We start from the raw sequence: 17,248 nt of genomic DNA on the forward strand, positions 1-17,248 counted from the left end.
TATTCAAAGCTGGATTTAGAAAAGGCAGAGGAACCAGAGACAAAATTGCCAACAAACATTGGATCATAGAAAATCAAGAGAATTCCAGAAAAACATCTACTTCTGCTTCATTGACTACGCTAAAGCCTTTGACTGTGTGGATCACCACAAACTCTGGGAAATAATGGCAACCCACTCCAGTAATCTTGCCTGGAAAATTCCATGGACTGAGGAGCCTGGTGGGCTACAGTCCATGGGATCACAAGTAGTCAGACACGACTGAGCAACCTCACTTATGGGAATACCAGACCACCTTGCCTGCCTCCTGAGCTACCTGTATGCAGGTCAAGAAGCAACACTTAGAACTGGACATGGAATAATAGACTGGTTCCAAAGTGGAAAAGGAGTACATCAGCTGTATATTGTCTTGTTTATTTAACTTATATGCAGAGTACATAATACAGAGTGCCAGATTGGATGAATCAAGATTCCTAGAAGAAATATCAATAACCTCAGGTATGCAGATGACACCACCCTTATTGCAGAATGCAAAGAGGAACTAAAGAGCCTCTTGATGAAGGTGAAAGAGGTGAGTGAAAAAGCTGGCTTAAAACTCAACATTCAGAAAACGAAGATCATGGCATCCAGTCCCAACACTTAATGACAAATACATGGGGGAAAAAACTGGAAATAGTGACAGATTTTATTTTATTGGGCTCCAAAGTCACTGCAGATGGTGACTGCAGCCATGAAATCAAAAGACACTTGCTCCTTGGAAGGAAAGCTGTGACAAACCTAGACAGCATTGCTAAGTAAAATCTGTAAGTCTAAGATATGGTTCTTCCAGTAGTCAGGTACAGATATGAGAGTTGAATCATAAAGAGGCTGAAGAATTGATACTTTCAAACTGTGGTATTGGACAAAACTCAAGAGTCCTTTGGACAACAAGGAGATCAAACCAGTCAGTCCTAAAGGAAATCAACCCTGAATATTCATTGGAAGGACTGATGTGGAAGCTGAAGCTCCAATATGCTGGCCACCTGGTTTGAAGAGCCAACTCATTGAAAAAGACCCTGACACTGGGAAAGATCAAGGACAGGAGCAGAAGGAGGCAACAGATGAGATGGGTAGACGGCATCACGGACTCAACGGAGATGAGTCTGAGCAAACTCCAGGAAACAGTGAAGGACAGGGAAGCCTGGCGTGCTACATCCATGGGGTCACTAGAAGCTGAACATGACAACGACAAACCTTACAGTAAACAAGTTGGCACATTGATAATCTTTGCCTTAGAAAGTTAATAGACGGTCTTAATGCACCTTTTAATCTTCAGTGTCTATGAAAATAAATAAAAGACACACAGTAATAAAATTGGCTATAGTTGAGGATAGTCAGTAACTAAAAACACAATGCCACACTCCTTTTCCTCTAATCATTATTTCTCTTCCACCTGGTTCCAGACATAGTACTATATATCTTAAAATAAGAAATACATTTGAAAATGCTGAATTTTACAAGTTCCAAATGATGGAGTTTACAATCTGGAGCTAAACTTTGTAGTAATGACCCTGAAATACTTTAATATTCAGTGTTCTCTCAGAACTACTGGCTACACTGGAAACCTAAATCTCTCTCTCTCTTTAAATATATATATATATATATATGATATGTATATATATGAAACAAAACATTGAGGTAAAATTTCCTAAATAATTATAGGCCACACACTAGCCTTAGTATTCTCAAAATTGATTCTGATAATTATATATTTGTCACCCTCTGTTTTATTTTCAGATCCCTAACCCAGGGAACTTTCCTGTGTGTGTGTTTTTTTTTTTTCTTCCTTTCCTTTTTGTTCTCCTATGCAGTAATTTTTTCAGAAATGGTCTTCATTTCTATCATTCTTCACTATATGCAATTTTCAGGTCTTATCATGGCAATAAAAGTACTTCATGCCAATTAAAAAAATAAAGTTCTTTGTTAAGAGTTCCTCAAGATATAAATTCAAAGGAATGGTACAGCTGGTGATTTTAGGCTTTAGACAGATCAGCTGGAACAGATGATGATCTGCAGCCACTTGGTATTCAGATCACATCATGAAGAGAGGACAAACTTTGAAAAAGCAAAAATGTTTCATGCCCTTAGAGCTATAAAATAAATGATTCTTAGGACTTATTTTCATCAGTGGGCTATGATTTTCAAGGTCACCTGGAGCTAGGCACTCAAATGCTCTAGCACTCACGCTCCAGTTTTTCTTCAGGAGATATCTGGAGATAGAAATTCCAGTTTTACCAATTTCATATAATTATCTTTATTTGCTAATAGAAAGTAAGGTTAGGGGGTCTTAGTGACTTCCCAAGTTTACCAATTAGTAAGCAACACAGCTGAACTTGAAGATAGTCCAGTCTGACTCCAGAGCATGAACTCAGAATTTCTCTAAACACTTGGTTCCAGGCTCCTTAATCATTGCCCAATATGCCAGGCACATTAATTTCTGGTGGTTATTTGTTTAGTCTTGTCTGACTGTTTGTGACCCCATGGACTGTAGCCCCCCAGGCTCCTCTGTCCATGGAATTCTCCAGGCAAGATACTGGAGTGGGTTGCATGCCCTTCTCCAGGGGATCTTCCCAACCCAGGGATTGAACCCAGGTTTCTCACATTGCAGGCAGATTCTTTACTGATTGAGCTACCAGGGAAGCCCAAGAATACTGGAGTGGGTAGCCTATTCCTTCTCCAGGGGATCTTCCCAACCCAAGAATCAAACCGGGGTCTCCTGAATTCCCAGCTGAGCTAACAGGGAAACCCAAAAATATTCAGTCCACGGAATTCTCCAGGCCAGAGTACTGGAGTGGGTTGCCATGCCCTTCTCCAGGGGATCTTCCCAACCCAGGGATCATCAAACCCAGGTCTTCCACATTGCAAGTGGATTCTTTACCATCTGCACCACCCACACTCAAAATTAAAATCGCTAATTTAGAATCTGTTCTTATTGCTGCTGTGTTAAAATAAATATAAATTGGTGAATTAGTTGACAGTTTTTCAAGTCTTAGATATTTTTCAGTTTGAAATATTTAAAATAAATTACATTTAGAAGCTAACATTTGAAATGAAAAATAAAAATCAATCATTATCAGTACTGTACACCTAATGTTACTTACTTTTATATGCTAGAAAAAGTAATCTTGAATTACCAACATGAAGTTGAAAGAAGTTGAAAGGCTCCTATGAGGAGCCTTATAGAACAAATGGCATCATCAACAAAAACAGTCTGATCTACTAGTGATGTTCCACAGTATTTTTTTTTAGTATCTTTATCCATTGTTATAATAAAATTTATATCACTCTAAAAATATAAACCTCCATTATTATAGTACCATAAAATAGAAACTTTTAAAGTGTTTTAAAATTAGTCAAAAAGCCAAAGCTTGTCTTATCATTTACTTTTCATTCAGTATGCTCTAAAAGTAATTAATCTAAAGGCAAATTTTTATTAGTATATACCATCATCATTATCTACTTGCATCAGTAATATTCATTAAATGTACAAACTGACCTTTATTCATTATTTAAATACTGCCATTCATTCTGGGATTTTCTTGATGCCCTGAGAATTAATTACATTTAATGTTCTTATTCCCTGATATACAGATATATCCCAGAAAAGTATTTGTAACATCTGAAAAAAAACTGTTAGTAGTAATTTCCTCTCTAGTTACTTTGTATCTCTTTTAAAATATACTGCTGTCATATGTGAGCAACTTAAACAGAAATTCTCAAAATTCAATTCTATAAATATACTATAGAGCATATACTGCTGCTAAGTCGCTTCAGTCATATCTGACTCTGTTCGACCCCATAGATGGCAGCCCACCAGGCTCCCCTGTCCCTGGGATTCTCCAGGCAAGAACACTGGAGTGGGTTGCCATTTCCTTCTCCAACGCATGAAAGTGAAAAGTGAAAGTGAAGTCGCTCAGTCGTATCCGACTCTGTGTGACCCCATGGACTGCAGCCTACCAGACTCCTCCGTCCATGGGATTTCCCAGGCAAGAGTACTGGAGTGGGGTGCCATTGCCTTCTCCGAATAGAGCATATAGTAACCCCTTATTATAATCTAATATGAATGTTATAGTATCACTTTCTAAAAATTAAGGATGAACCACTAAACAGTGAATTTCAAAGGACTTCTATGTCAAGAAAAATGGCATAGAATAATTTTTCTCTATTTCCTCTGATGGGCACAGCCAAAAATCCTGGACATTATATATAAAACAAACATAAAAAGACTCTTTGAAAGGTGGAGAGAAAAAGGTCAACCAGTTAGGAAACTCAGCAACCTACAGAAAAACATAGCAGTAAATTTCCTAGGTTTTCTTTTTGTTTCATACATTCTAGACAGAGTGCTGAAGAACAGGACACCCTGGAAATACAAATGAGTATAGCAAAAGAGCTCCCTCACAAGTCAGAGGCCCAGGATAGAGGCAGCCTAACAAGGCAGAAAATTTTTACACAAATGACTGTTCTATTTTAGCTAAACATTGAAGAAAAAACAAGGGCTATATCCAGAATCCCAGACCAAGTAGGAGTTTAGAGATCTCCCTTTCTAGACTGCAGTGAAATGCTCCAACGTCCTGGCTGGAATCATGTCAGTGAAAATCCAATCAACAGCCAGTATTTTCATCCCTCTGCGGCAGAACAAGCTCACACATCCACGGTTTCATGGAGGGCACTTGGGGAGCCTGGACTTCTACTCTTCTTTTGTAGTAACAAAGTGTCTCCTCTCTCTCCTGCCAGGGTGATATCTGCTGCTGCTAAGTCACTTCAGTCGTGTCCGACTCTGTGCGACCCCCGAGACGGCAGCCCACCAGGCTCCCCCGTCCCTGGGATTCTCCAGACAAGAACACTGGAGTAGGTTGCCATTTCCTTCTCCAATGCATGAAAGTGAAAAGTGAAAGTGAAGTTGCTCAGTCGTATCGACCCCATGGACTGAAGCCTACCAGGCTCCTCTGTCCATGGGATTTTCCAGGCAAGAGTACTAGAGTGAGTTGCCATTGCCTTCTCCAGCCAGGGTGATATCAGAGGAGGTCTAAAGGAGAGTTAGAATTTTCCTTATTTCTAACAGTAGCAAGAGCATCTTTATCCCATGATGTCAGTGGATGACCCATGGAAGGCGATAATGAGGCAGCCTTGACTCTCCTCAGAGATACCAATAGAGGCTTACTGAGAAGCCACAAGTTCCTCTGCCATCCAGCAGTAACATGGAAATGCCCTGGAAGGTATAAATAGAAGCTGTTGAGAACTGTGACTTCCACCCAAGAAGGCACTAGGCAATAAGAGATGATGTCTACTCCTGGTGGCTCAGACAGTAAAGCATTTGCCCGCAATGTGGGAGGAGACCTGGGTTCAATCCCTGGGCCAGTAAGATCCCCTGGAGAAGGAAATGGCCACCCACTCCAGTACTCCTGCCTAGAAAATTCAATAGGTGGAGGAGCCTGATGGGCTACAGTCTATGGGGTCTCAAAGAGTCAAACACAACTGAGCGACTTCTTTCTTTCCTTCTTCTTTCTTCCTTATCACAATGATGTCAGAAGATGCCTGCTAAAACAGAACATTAAAATAAGACCACGAGTCTCATAATATAACATTTCATATGCCCAGGTTTCAGTAGACAAATCACACTTCACACCAAAAACTTCTAACATGAATGAGAAAAGACAATCAATAGATACAACATCAAAATAGTACTGGTGTTAAAAATTATCTATGAAGGATTTAAAGCAGCCAAAATAAAAATGTTTTAATGAGCAATATAAACATGCTTGAAATAAATTTTACCAAGAAATAAAGTCTTAGAAAAAACAGAAGATACAAAAAAGTCAAATGAAAATTTCAAAAATGGAAAAATAACAATAACTAAGATTTTTTTTTTAAGCTCTCAAGGAATGACCTCAAAAGCAGAGTGCAGAGTTCAGATGAATCAGAGAACTTAAAGATAAAGCAACAGAAATCACCCAATCTTTATTATAAAGACAAAATAGACCAACAAGAAAGAGAAGAGCCTTAGAGAACTATGGGACTACAACAAAAGATCTAACATTTATGTCAACGAAATCAAGGAATAAGAAAAATAAATGATAAAAGTAGAAAAGATACTTGGAGAAATAATGGTTGACAAGTTCTTAAATTTCACAAAAGAGGTAAACAACAAATTCAAAAATCTGAATGAATCTTAAACACTAAATCAAAGAAATCTACACTAAGGTTATTACAGTCAAACTTCTCAACACAAAAGGTGACATAAAAATCCTGAAAGCAGGGAAAGAGAAATGATACATAAACTATAAAGAAAAATAGACTTCTCATCAGAAACCAAGGATACCAGAAGGAAGTGGCACAACATTTTTTAAGTGCTAAAAAATCCAAATTTTAACAGTGAAATCTATATCCAGTGAAAATATCCCTTAAGGATAAAAGAGAAATCAAGACTTCTTAACATGAAGCAAAGATAAAACAGTTTGTATCACAAAAAACTATGGAAAATTCTTAGAGATGGGAATACCAGACCACCTTACTCATCTCCTGAGAAACCTATATTCAAATCAAGAAGCAACAGTTAGAACCAGATATGAAACAACTGACTGGTTTCAAACTGGGAAAGAGGTATGACAATGTTGCATATTGTCACCCTGCTTATTTAACTTATATTCAGATTACATCATGAGAAATGCTGGGCTGGATGAATAACAAACTGGAATGGAGATAGATTGCAGGGAGAAACATCAGTGATCTCAGATATGGAGATGATATTACTCTAATGGCAGAAAGTAAAGAGGAACTTAAGAGCCTCTTGATGAGGGTGAAAGAGGACAGTGAAAAAGCTGGCTTGAAACTCATTATTAAAAAAACTAAGATCATGGCATCTGGTCCCATCACTTCATGAAAAATAGGTGGGGAAAAAAGTGAAAATAGTGATAGATTTTATTTTCTTGAGCTCCAAAATCACGGCGGATGGTAACTTAAGTCATGAAATACGTTTGTTCCTTGTAAGCAAAGCCATGACAAACCTAGATAGTGTATTAAAAAGCAGAGATATCACTTTGCTGACCAAGGTCCCTATAGTCAAAGTTATAGCTTTTCCAATTGTCATGCGTGGATGTGAGAGTTTCTCCATAAAGAAGACTGAGTGTCAAAGAATTGATTCTTTTGAATTGTGGTGCTAAAGAAGACTCTTGAGAGTCCCCTGGACTGCAAGGAGATCAAATCAGTCAATACTAAAGGAAATCAATCCTGAATATTCATTGGAAGGACTGATGTTGAAGCTTCTAATAATTTGTCCATCTGATGTGAAGAGATCACTCACTGGAAAAGACCTGGATGCTGAAAAAGACTGAAGGCAAAAGAAGAAAGGAGTGGCAGAGGATGAGATGGATATATGGCATTACCAACTTAGTGGACATGAGTTTGAGCAAACTCTAGGAGACAGTGAAGGACTGAGGAGCCTGGCATGCTGCAGAACCCTGGGGTTGAAGAATCAAACATGACTTAGCAACTGAACAATAACAATAAAGATAAGAAAATTTGTCAGTAGTAGGACTACCCTAAAAGAATAACTAACAGATATTCTCTAGAACAAATAAACTTTTTTAAAAATCTTAGGCCATCAGGTAGAAAGAAAAACAGAAAAAGTGAAAGCATTTTCTTCTCCTCTTGAATTTTTTAAATGATGTTTGATGATTGAAGCAAAAATTATAGTGCTTTTGATATGGTTCTCAATGTATATAAAGGAAATACTAAAACAATTATAAATATGGGAGGGTAAAGAAAGGTAAGTTTTATATCAATTTTACTTAAATTGATATAATATTGATACCAACAGATCATACTAAGATATAAATATACAATGTAATATTTAAAATACTTAAAAGATAAATAAAAATGGAATTCTTTTTTTTTTCTAATTTTATTTTATTTTTAAACTTTACATAATTGTATTAGTTTTGCCAAATATCAAAATGAATCCGCCACAGGTATACATGTGTTCCTTATCCCGAACCCTCCTCCCTCCTCCCTCCCCATACCATCCCTCTGGGCCGTCCCAGTGCACCAGCCCCAAGCATCCAGCATCGTGCATCGAACCTGGACTGGCAACTCGTTTCCTACATGATATTTTACATGTTTCATTGCCATTCTCCCAAATCTTCCCACCCTCTCCCTCTCCCACAGAGTCCATAAGACTGTTCTATACATCAGTGTCTCTTTTGCTGTCTCGTACACCGGGTTATTGTTACCATCTTTCTAAATTCCATATATATGCGTTAGTATACTGTATAAAAATGGAATTCTTAAAAAGTTCATTTTAATTCACCCACAAGAAGGCATGAAAATAAAACAAAGAAATAAAAAATAGAACAAAAAAACAAACAAAAATAATAATGGCAGTTTTAGAACCTAACAAATCAATACTTACAATAAATGTAAATGGTGTAAGTATAGCAAAATACAAAGGTTGTAGAGTATATTGAAAATTATGACCTAACTATAGTCTATAAAAAATTCACACCAAATGTAATGATATAAATAAAATGAAAGATAATAGAAAAAGATATTCAAATATTAATTTAAAAAAAGCAAGAGTGAATAGATTAATATCAAGTAAAGCAGGTATCAGACTAGAAAAATACCAGAAATAGAGATGGAAATTACAAAATGATAAAGGGTCTATTCATGAATAATACATAAAAATCCTAAGTCCATTTATATCAAACATCAGCACTGTACTATACGTGAAGGAAAAGCAGAACAGAAAGGAGCAATAGACAAATTCACAAATCAACATTTTTCTTCAAACAATTGATAGAACAACTAGACAGAAATCAACAAGGATAACAAAGATCTCACCAACACCATCAACTAACAGGAGCTTAGCAACACTTACAGAACACTCCACTCTAGAATAGCAAAATGCACATACAGGCAGTCCCTCAATATCTGAAGGATGTGGTTTTCAGGACCACCCATAGATATCAAAATCCAAGAATGCTCAAGTACCTTATATAAACAGGTGCAGTATTTAAATCTAACCTGCATATCCCCCCAAAAAACTTTAAATCATCTCTAGATTACTTATAATACATAATAAAGCACAAATACTATGTAAATAGTTATAAATAAAATGTAAATGATATGTAGATAGCTGTAAATACAAAATAAATGCTATGTAGTTGATGATAAGAAGCAAATTCAAGGTTTGATTTTGGAAATTTCTGGAAATTTTAAAAAATACTTTCTATGTGAAGTTGGTTGAATATATACATATGGAACCTGCAGATAATGAAGGCTGACTATACTTTCCAAGCATCTGTGAAAAATATACAAAGAAAGGCTGCAAACTGGGTCATAAAATATACCTTAACACTTAAAAGATTGAGTCATACACAGTGTTATTCAACCACAATGAACAACTAGAAACCAGTAGCTAAAGAATAATGGAAAAATCTCTCAGTGCTTGGGAAAAACAAATATTAAAAGCTTAGTGAATATGTTTATGTCTGTTACTATATTTTGTTATTTAGGAGGTCCCAAAAATATCATTTAATTTTAAAATTTGTACATTTATTCCTATACGATGAAAGTATGTGTCCATATCATTGTATTAATTAGTAAATTTGTTACTATGTATCTATGGCCAGACATAAATTGTAGAAAGTGGGGAAAACCACTAGACCATTCAGGTATGACCTAAATCAAAACCCCTTATGATTATATAGTGGAAGTGAGAAATAGATTTAAGGGACTAGATCTGATACACAGAGAGCCTGATGAACTATGGACGGAGGTTCGTGACATTGTACAGGAGACAGGGATCAAGACCATCCCCATGGAAAACAAATGCAAACAAGAAAAACAGCTGTCTGAGGAGGCCTTACAAATAGCTGTGAAGAGAAGAGAAGCAAAAAGCAAAGGAGAAAAGGAAAAATATAAGCACCTGAATGCAGAGTTCCAAGGAATAGTAAGGACAGATAAGAAAGCCTTCCTCAGTGATCAATGCAAAGAAATAGAGGAAAACTTAGTATGGGAAAGACAAGAAATCTCTTCAAGAAAATTAGAGATACCGAGGGAACATTTCATGCAAAGATGGGCTCGATAAAGGACAGAAATGGTATGGACCTAACAGAAGCAGAAGATATTAAGAAGAGGTGGTAGAATACACAGAAGAACTGGACAAAAAAAATCTTCATGACCCAGATAATCATGATGGTGTTTTGATCCTAGAGCCAGACATCCTGGAATGTGAAGTCAAGTGGGCCTTAGAAAGCATCACTACAAACAAAGCTAGTGGAGGTGACGGAATTCCAGTTGAGATATTTCAAATCTTGGAAGATGATGCTGTGAAAGTGCTGCACTCAATATGCCAGCAAATTTGGAAAACTCAGCAGTGGCCAAGGGCTGGAAAAGGTCAGTTTTCATTCCAACTGCAAAGAAAGACAATGCCAAAGAATGCTCAAAGCACCGTACAACTGCACTCATCTTACACGCTAGTAAAGTAACGCTCAAATTCTCCAAGCCAGGCTTCAGTAGTACGTGAACCGTGAATATTCAGATGTTCAAGCTGGTTTAAGAAAAGGCAGAGGAACCAGAGATCAAATTGCCAACATCTGCTGGATCATTGAAAAAGCAAGAGAGTTCCAGAAAAACATCGATTTCTGCTTTATTGATTATGCCAAAGCCTTTGACTGTGTGGTTCACAAACTGAAAAATTCTGAAAGAGATGGGAATACCAGACCACCTCACCTGCCTCTTGAGAAGCCTGTACTGCAGGTCAGGAAGCAACAGTTAGAACTGGACATGGAACAACAGACTGGTTCCAAACAGGAAAAGGAGTAAGTCAAGGCTGTATACTGTCACCCTGCTTATTTAACTTATATGCAGAGTACATCATGAGAAATGCTGGGCTGGAGGAAGGACAAGCTAGAATCAAGGTTGCCGGGAGAAATATCAATAACCTCAGATATGCAGATGACACCACCCTTATGGCAGAAAGTGGAGAAGAACTAAAGAGCCTCTTGATGAAAGTGAAAGAGGCGAGTGAAAAAGTTGGCTTAAAGCTCAACATTCAGAAAACTAATATCATGGCATCTGGTCCCATCACTTCACGGCAGATAGATGGGGAAACAGTGGAAACACTGTCAGACTTTATCTTTTTCGGCTCCAAAATCACTGCAGATGGTGACTGCAGCCATGAAATTAAAAGATGCTTACTCCTTGGAAGGAAAGTTATGACCAAACTAGACAGCATATTAAAAAGCAGAGACATTACTTTGCCAAAAAGGTCCATCTAGTCAAGGCTATGGTTTTTCCAGTGGTCATGTATGCATGTGAGAATTGGACTGTGAAGAAAGCTGAGCACTGAAGAATTGATGCTTTTGAACTGTGGTGTTGGAGAAGACTCTTGAGAGTCCCTTGGACTGCAAGGAGATCCAACCAGTCCATCCTAAAGGAGATCAGTCCTGGGTGTTCATTGGAAGGACTGATGCTGAAGCTGAAACTCCAATACTTTGGCCACCTCATGGGAAGAACTGACTCATTGGAAAAGACCCTGATGCTGAGAGGGATTGGGGGCAGGAGGAGAAGGGGACGACAGAGGATACGATGGCTGCATGTCATCACTGAGTCTTTTAATTTCATGACTGCAATTGGAGAATTTGAGCATTACTTTACTAGTGTGTGAGATGAGTGCAATTGTGTGGTAGTTTGAGCATTCTCTGACATTGCCTTTCTTTGGGATTGGAATGAAAGCTGACCTTTTCCAGTCCTATGGACACTGCTGAGTTTTTGAGTGCAGCACTTTCACAGCATCATCTTCCAGGATTTGAAATAGCTCAACTGGAATTCCATCACCTCCACTAGCTTTGTTCATAGTGATGCTTTCTAAGGCCCACTTGACTTCATATTCCAGGATGTCTGGGTCTAGGTGAGGGATCACACCATCGTGATTATCTTGGTTGTGAAGATCTTTTTAGTACAGTTCTGTGTATTCTTGCCACCTCTTCTTAATATCTTCTGCTTCTGTTAGGTCCATACCATTTCTGTCCTTTATCGAGCCCATCTTTGCATGAAATGTTCCCTTGGTATCTCTAATTTTCTTGAAGAGATCTCTAGTCTTTCCCATTCTGTTGTTTTCCTCTATTTCTTTGCCTTGATTGCTGAAGAAGGCTTTCTTATCTCTCCTTGCTATTCTTTGGAACTCTGCAATCAGATGCTTATCTTTCCTCTTCTCCTTTGCTTTTTGCTTCTCTTCTTTTCACAGCTATTTGTAAGACCTCCCCAGACAGACATTTTGCTTTTTTGCATTTGTTTTTCATGGGGATGGTCTTGATCCCTGTCTCCTGTACAGTGTCATGAAGCTCCATCCATAGTTCATCAGGCACTCTATCTATCAGATCTAGTCCCTTAAATCTATTTCTCACTTCCACTGTATAATCATAAGGGATTTGATTTAGGTCATACCTGAATGGTCTAGTGGTTTTCCCTACTTTCTTCAATTTAAGTCTGAATTTGGCAATAAGGAGTTCATGATCTGAGCCACAGTCAGCTCCCAGTCTTGTGTTTGCTGACTGTATAGAGCTCCTCCATCTTTGGCTGCAAAGAATATAATCAATCTGATTTCAGTGTTGACGATCTGGTGATGTCCATGTGTAGAGTCTTCTCTTGTGTTGTTCAAAGAGGCTGTTTGCTATGACCAGTGCATTCTCTTGGCAAAACTGTATTAGCCTTTACCCTGCTTCATTCCATATTCCAAGGCCAAATTTGCCTGCTACCCTAGGTGTTTCTTGACTTCCTACTTTTGCATTCCAGTCCACTATAATGAAAAGGACATCTTTTTTGGGTATTAGTTCTAAAAGGTCTTGTAGGTCTTCATAGAACCGTTCAACTTCAGCTTCAGCATTACTGTTTGGGGCATAGATTTGGATTACTGTGATATTGAATGGTTTGCCTTGGAAACGAACAGAGACCATTCTGTCATTTTTGAGACTGCATCCAAAGACTGCATTTAGGACTCTTTTGTTGACCATGATGGCCACTCCATCTCTTCTATGGGCTTCCTGCCCACAGTAGTAGATATAGTGGTCATCTGAGTTAAATTCACCCATTCCAGTCCATTTTAGTTTGCTGATTCCTAGAATGTCCACGTTCACTCTTGCCATCTCCTGTTTGACTACTTCCAATTTGCCTTGATTCATGGACCTAACATTCCAGCTTCCTATGCAATATTGCTCTTTACAGCATGGGACCTTGCTTCTATCACTAGTCACATCCACAACCGGGTATTGTTTTAGCTTTGGCTCCATCCCTTCATTCTTTCTGGAGTTAGTTGTCCACTGATCTCCAGTAACAATTTGGGCACCTACAGACCTGGGGAGTTCCTCTTTCAGTATCTTTCCTCGTTCTTATCATTTTGCCTTTTCATACTGTTCATGGGGTTCTCAGGGCAAGAATACTGAAGTGGTTTGCCATTCCCTTCTCCAGTGGACCACATTCTGTCAGACCTCTCCACCGTGACCCGCCCATCTTGGGTGGCCGCACACAGCATGGCTTAGTTTCATTGAATTAGACAAGGCTGTGGTCCGTGTGATTAGATTGACTAGTTTTCTGTGATTATGGCTTGTGTGTCTGCCCTCTGATGCCTCTCACAACACCTACTGTCTTACCTGGGTTTCTCTTACCTTGGGCGTGGGGTATCTCTCTACGGCTGCTCCAGCAAAGTGCAGCCACTGCTCCTTACCTTGGACGAGGGGTATCTCTTCACAGCCGCCCCTCCTGACCTTGAACGTGGAGCAGCTCCTCTCAGCCCTCCTGTGCCTGTGCTGCCACCACTGCTTGGATGTGATTACCACCTGTTTTTTCCTCAGGCAGTCAGTCAATCAGTGGTTCAGTCACTCAATCCTGTCCGGCCCTTTGTGACCCCATGAATCACAGCACACCAGGCCTCCCTGTCCATCACCAACTCCCGGAGTTCACTCAAACTCACATCCATCGAGTCAGTGATGCCATCCAGCCATCTCATCCTCTGTCGTCCCCTTCTCCTCCTGCCCCTAATCCCTCCCAGCATCAGAAATCTTTTCCAATGAGTCAACTCTTCGCATGAGGTGGCCAAAGTACTGGAGCTTCAGCTTTAGCATCAGTCCTTCCAATGAACATCCAGGAGTGATTTCCTTTAGAATGGACTGGTTGGATCTCCTTGCAGTCCAAGGGACTCTCAAGAGTCTTCTCCAACACCACAGTTCAAAAGCATCAATTCGTCAGTGCTCAGCTTTCTTCACAGTTCAACTCTGACATCCATACATGACCACTGGAAAAACCATATCCTTGACTATACAGACCTTTGCTGGCAAAATAATGTCTCTGCTTTTGAATATGCTATCTATATTGGTCATAATTTTCCTTCCAAGGAGTAAGCATCTTTTAATTTCATGGCTGCAATCACCATCTGCAGTATTTTGAAGCCCCCAAAAATAAAGTCTGACACTGTTTCTGTATAGGTTGCTCAAAACTTTTCCTCCGAGGAGCAAGTGTCTTTTCATTTCATGGCTGCACTCACTATCTGCAGTGATTTTGGAGCCCAAGAAAATAAAGTCTGTCACTGTTTCCACTGTTTCCCCATCTATTGGCCATGAAGTGATGGGACCAGTTGCCATGATCTTAATTTACTGAATGTTGAGCTTTAAGCCAACTTTTTCACTCTCCTCTTTCACTTTCATCAAGAGGCTCTTTAGTTCTTCTTCACTTTCTGCCATAAGACTGGTGTCATCTGCATATCTGAGGTTATTGATATTTCTCCCAGCAATTTTAATTCCAGGTTGGGCTTCATCAGCCCAGCCTTTCTCATGATGTATTCTGCATATAAGTTAAATAAGCAGGGTGACAATATAGAGCCTTGACGTACTCCTTTCCTGATTTGGAACCAGTCTGTTCCATGTCCAGTCTACCTGTTGTTTCCTGACCTGCATACAGATTTCTCAAAAGGCAGGTCAGGTGGTCTGGTATTCCCATCTCCTTCAGAATTTTCCAGAGTTCGTTGTGGCCCACACAATCAAAGGCTTTGGCATAATCAGTAAAACAGAAGTAGATATTTTTCTGGAACTCTCCTGCTTTTTCAATGATCCAACGGATGTTGGCAGTTTGATCTCTGGTTCCTCTGCCTTTTCTAAAACCAGCTTGAACATCTGGGAGTTCATGGGTCACATAATGTTGAAGGCTGGCTTGGAGAATTTTGAGCATTACTTTGCTAGTGTTTGAGATGAGTGCAATTGTGTGGTAGTTTGAGCATTCTTTGGCATTGCCTTTCTTAGGGACTGAAATGAAAACTGACCTTTTCCAGTCCTGTGGCCACTGCTGAGGTTTTCAATTTGCTGACATATTGAGTGCAGCACAGTCACAGCATCAACTTTGAGGATCTGCAATAGCTCAACTGGAATTCCATCACCTCCACTAGCTTTTTTTCACAGTGATGCTTCCTAAGGCCCACTTGACTGCATTCCAGAATGTCTGGCTCTAGGTGAGTGATCACACCATCGTGATTATGTGGGTGGTGAAGATCTTTTTAGTACAGTTCTTCTGTGCATTCTTGCCACCTTTTCTTTTCTTAGGCATATGGAAATTAATTACTGCCGTTCCATGGATCTGAGTGCTGATAATTTATCAGACCAAAGACCCATTTGGTGTTTCCCTCATAGTTCAGTTGGTAAAGAATCTGCTTTCCTTGGGTTTCCCTTGTGGCTCAGCTGGTAAAGAATCTGCCTGCAATGTAAGAAACCTGGGTTTGATCCCTGGGTTGGGAAGATCCCCTGGAGAAGGGAAAGGCTACCCACTCCAGTATTCTGGGCTGGAGAATTTCATTGACTGTATAGTCCATGGGATCACAAAGAGTTGGACATAGCTGTGACTTTTATTTTCATGGACCCCTTCCGGGCATTTAGGACAAAGAGTATAGCTTTAGGCTAATGGAGCAGGATGTCTAGTGCAAGCAAGACTGAGGTCTCAGTAATCTACACTGACTGCCTAGTAATTTTTACTTCACTACTATGTGTTAAGTAGTACCCAAGATGTGCAGAATGCAGCAATGGGGAAGAAAAAAATGGGAAACCTCTGCTATTGAGGGGCTTTTATTCCAGTTATTGTATAAAATTCATTAATTAACTGATGAATTAACTAATGAAATAGTAAGATAAATGCTGATAGTCATGTGGAAAATTTAAAAACCGAGCAAAAGAATTAAGATTGAGATCAGGGGATAGAAATTGGAGAACAGATTACAGTATTAAAATAAAAGCAGTCATGGTAGATTTCCTTGAGGTGGTAAAGTCAGCAAAAACTTGAAAGAAGTATATACAATTAGCAAGCAGTTTATGGGGAATGAGTATTCCAGTCAGGGGGCTGAGCAAGAGCCAAGTATTTATACCCAATGAAAGCATCCAGACAAGTAGATAGAACAGGGGGCAGAAGAGATGGACTGAAACAGGGCAGAGCAAGAGGAGAAGATGAGGTCAGGAAGGCCTGCTGCTGCTGCTGCTGCTAAGTCACTTCAGTCGTGTCCAACTCTGTGCAGCCTCATAGATGGCAGCCCACCAGGCTCCTCTGTCCCTGGGATTCTCCAGGCAAGAATACTGGAGTGGGTTGCCATTTCCTTCTCCATCAGGAAGGCATAGGTGGTAAGATATTTTAGGCCTCTCTAGCCTTTGAAAACCTGGCTTCCCAGGTGGCACAGTGATAAAGAGTCTGCCTGCCAATTCAGAGGACTCAAGAGACATGGGTTTGATCCCTGGGTTAAGAGTGATCCCTTGGAGTAGGAACTGGCAACCCACTTTAATATTCTTGCCTGGAAACCCCATGGACAGAGGAGTCTGGTGGGCTACAGTCTGTGGGTTTGTAAATACAGCCTTTGAAAGACTTCTACTCAGCTTTTACCCTGAGGTCAAACAAAAGCTCTTACAAAGTTCTGAGGCAGAGGAATAACATAAGCTAAATTATATTTGAAAAGACACTCTGATAAGATTAGAAGCAAGTGAACATGTCAGGAGCTCCTGCAGTAATCCAGCCCAGGGATGATGGTGGCCTGGAGCAGCATGATGTTCATTTTGTGGATTTTTGAAAATATCCTAAAAAATATATGTAAAAAAAATATAATGAAATTATGAGTTCTATGAAAAAAAAATGATAATTTTGCTTTGCTGTGGGCAAGATGCAGAAGAGTAGACCACCAAAACTGATGTCT

This window comes from Bos taurus, chromosome 26 (genome assembly GCF_002263795.3).
Source record: "Bos taurus isolate L1 Dominette 01449 registration number 42190680 breed Hereford chromosome 26, ARS-UCD2.0, whole genome shotgun sequence".
Classification (NCBI taxonomy): Eukaryota; Metazoa; Chordata; class Mammalia; order Artiodactyla; family Bovidae; genus Bos; species Bos taurus.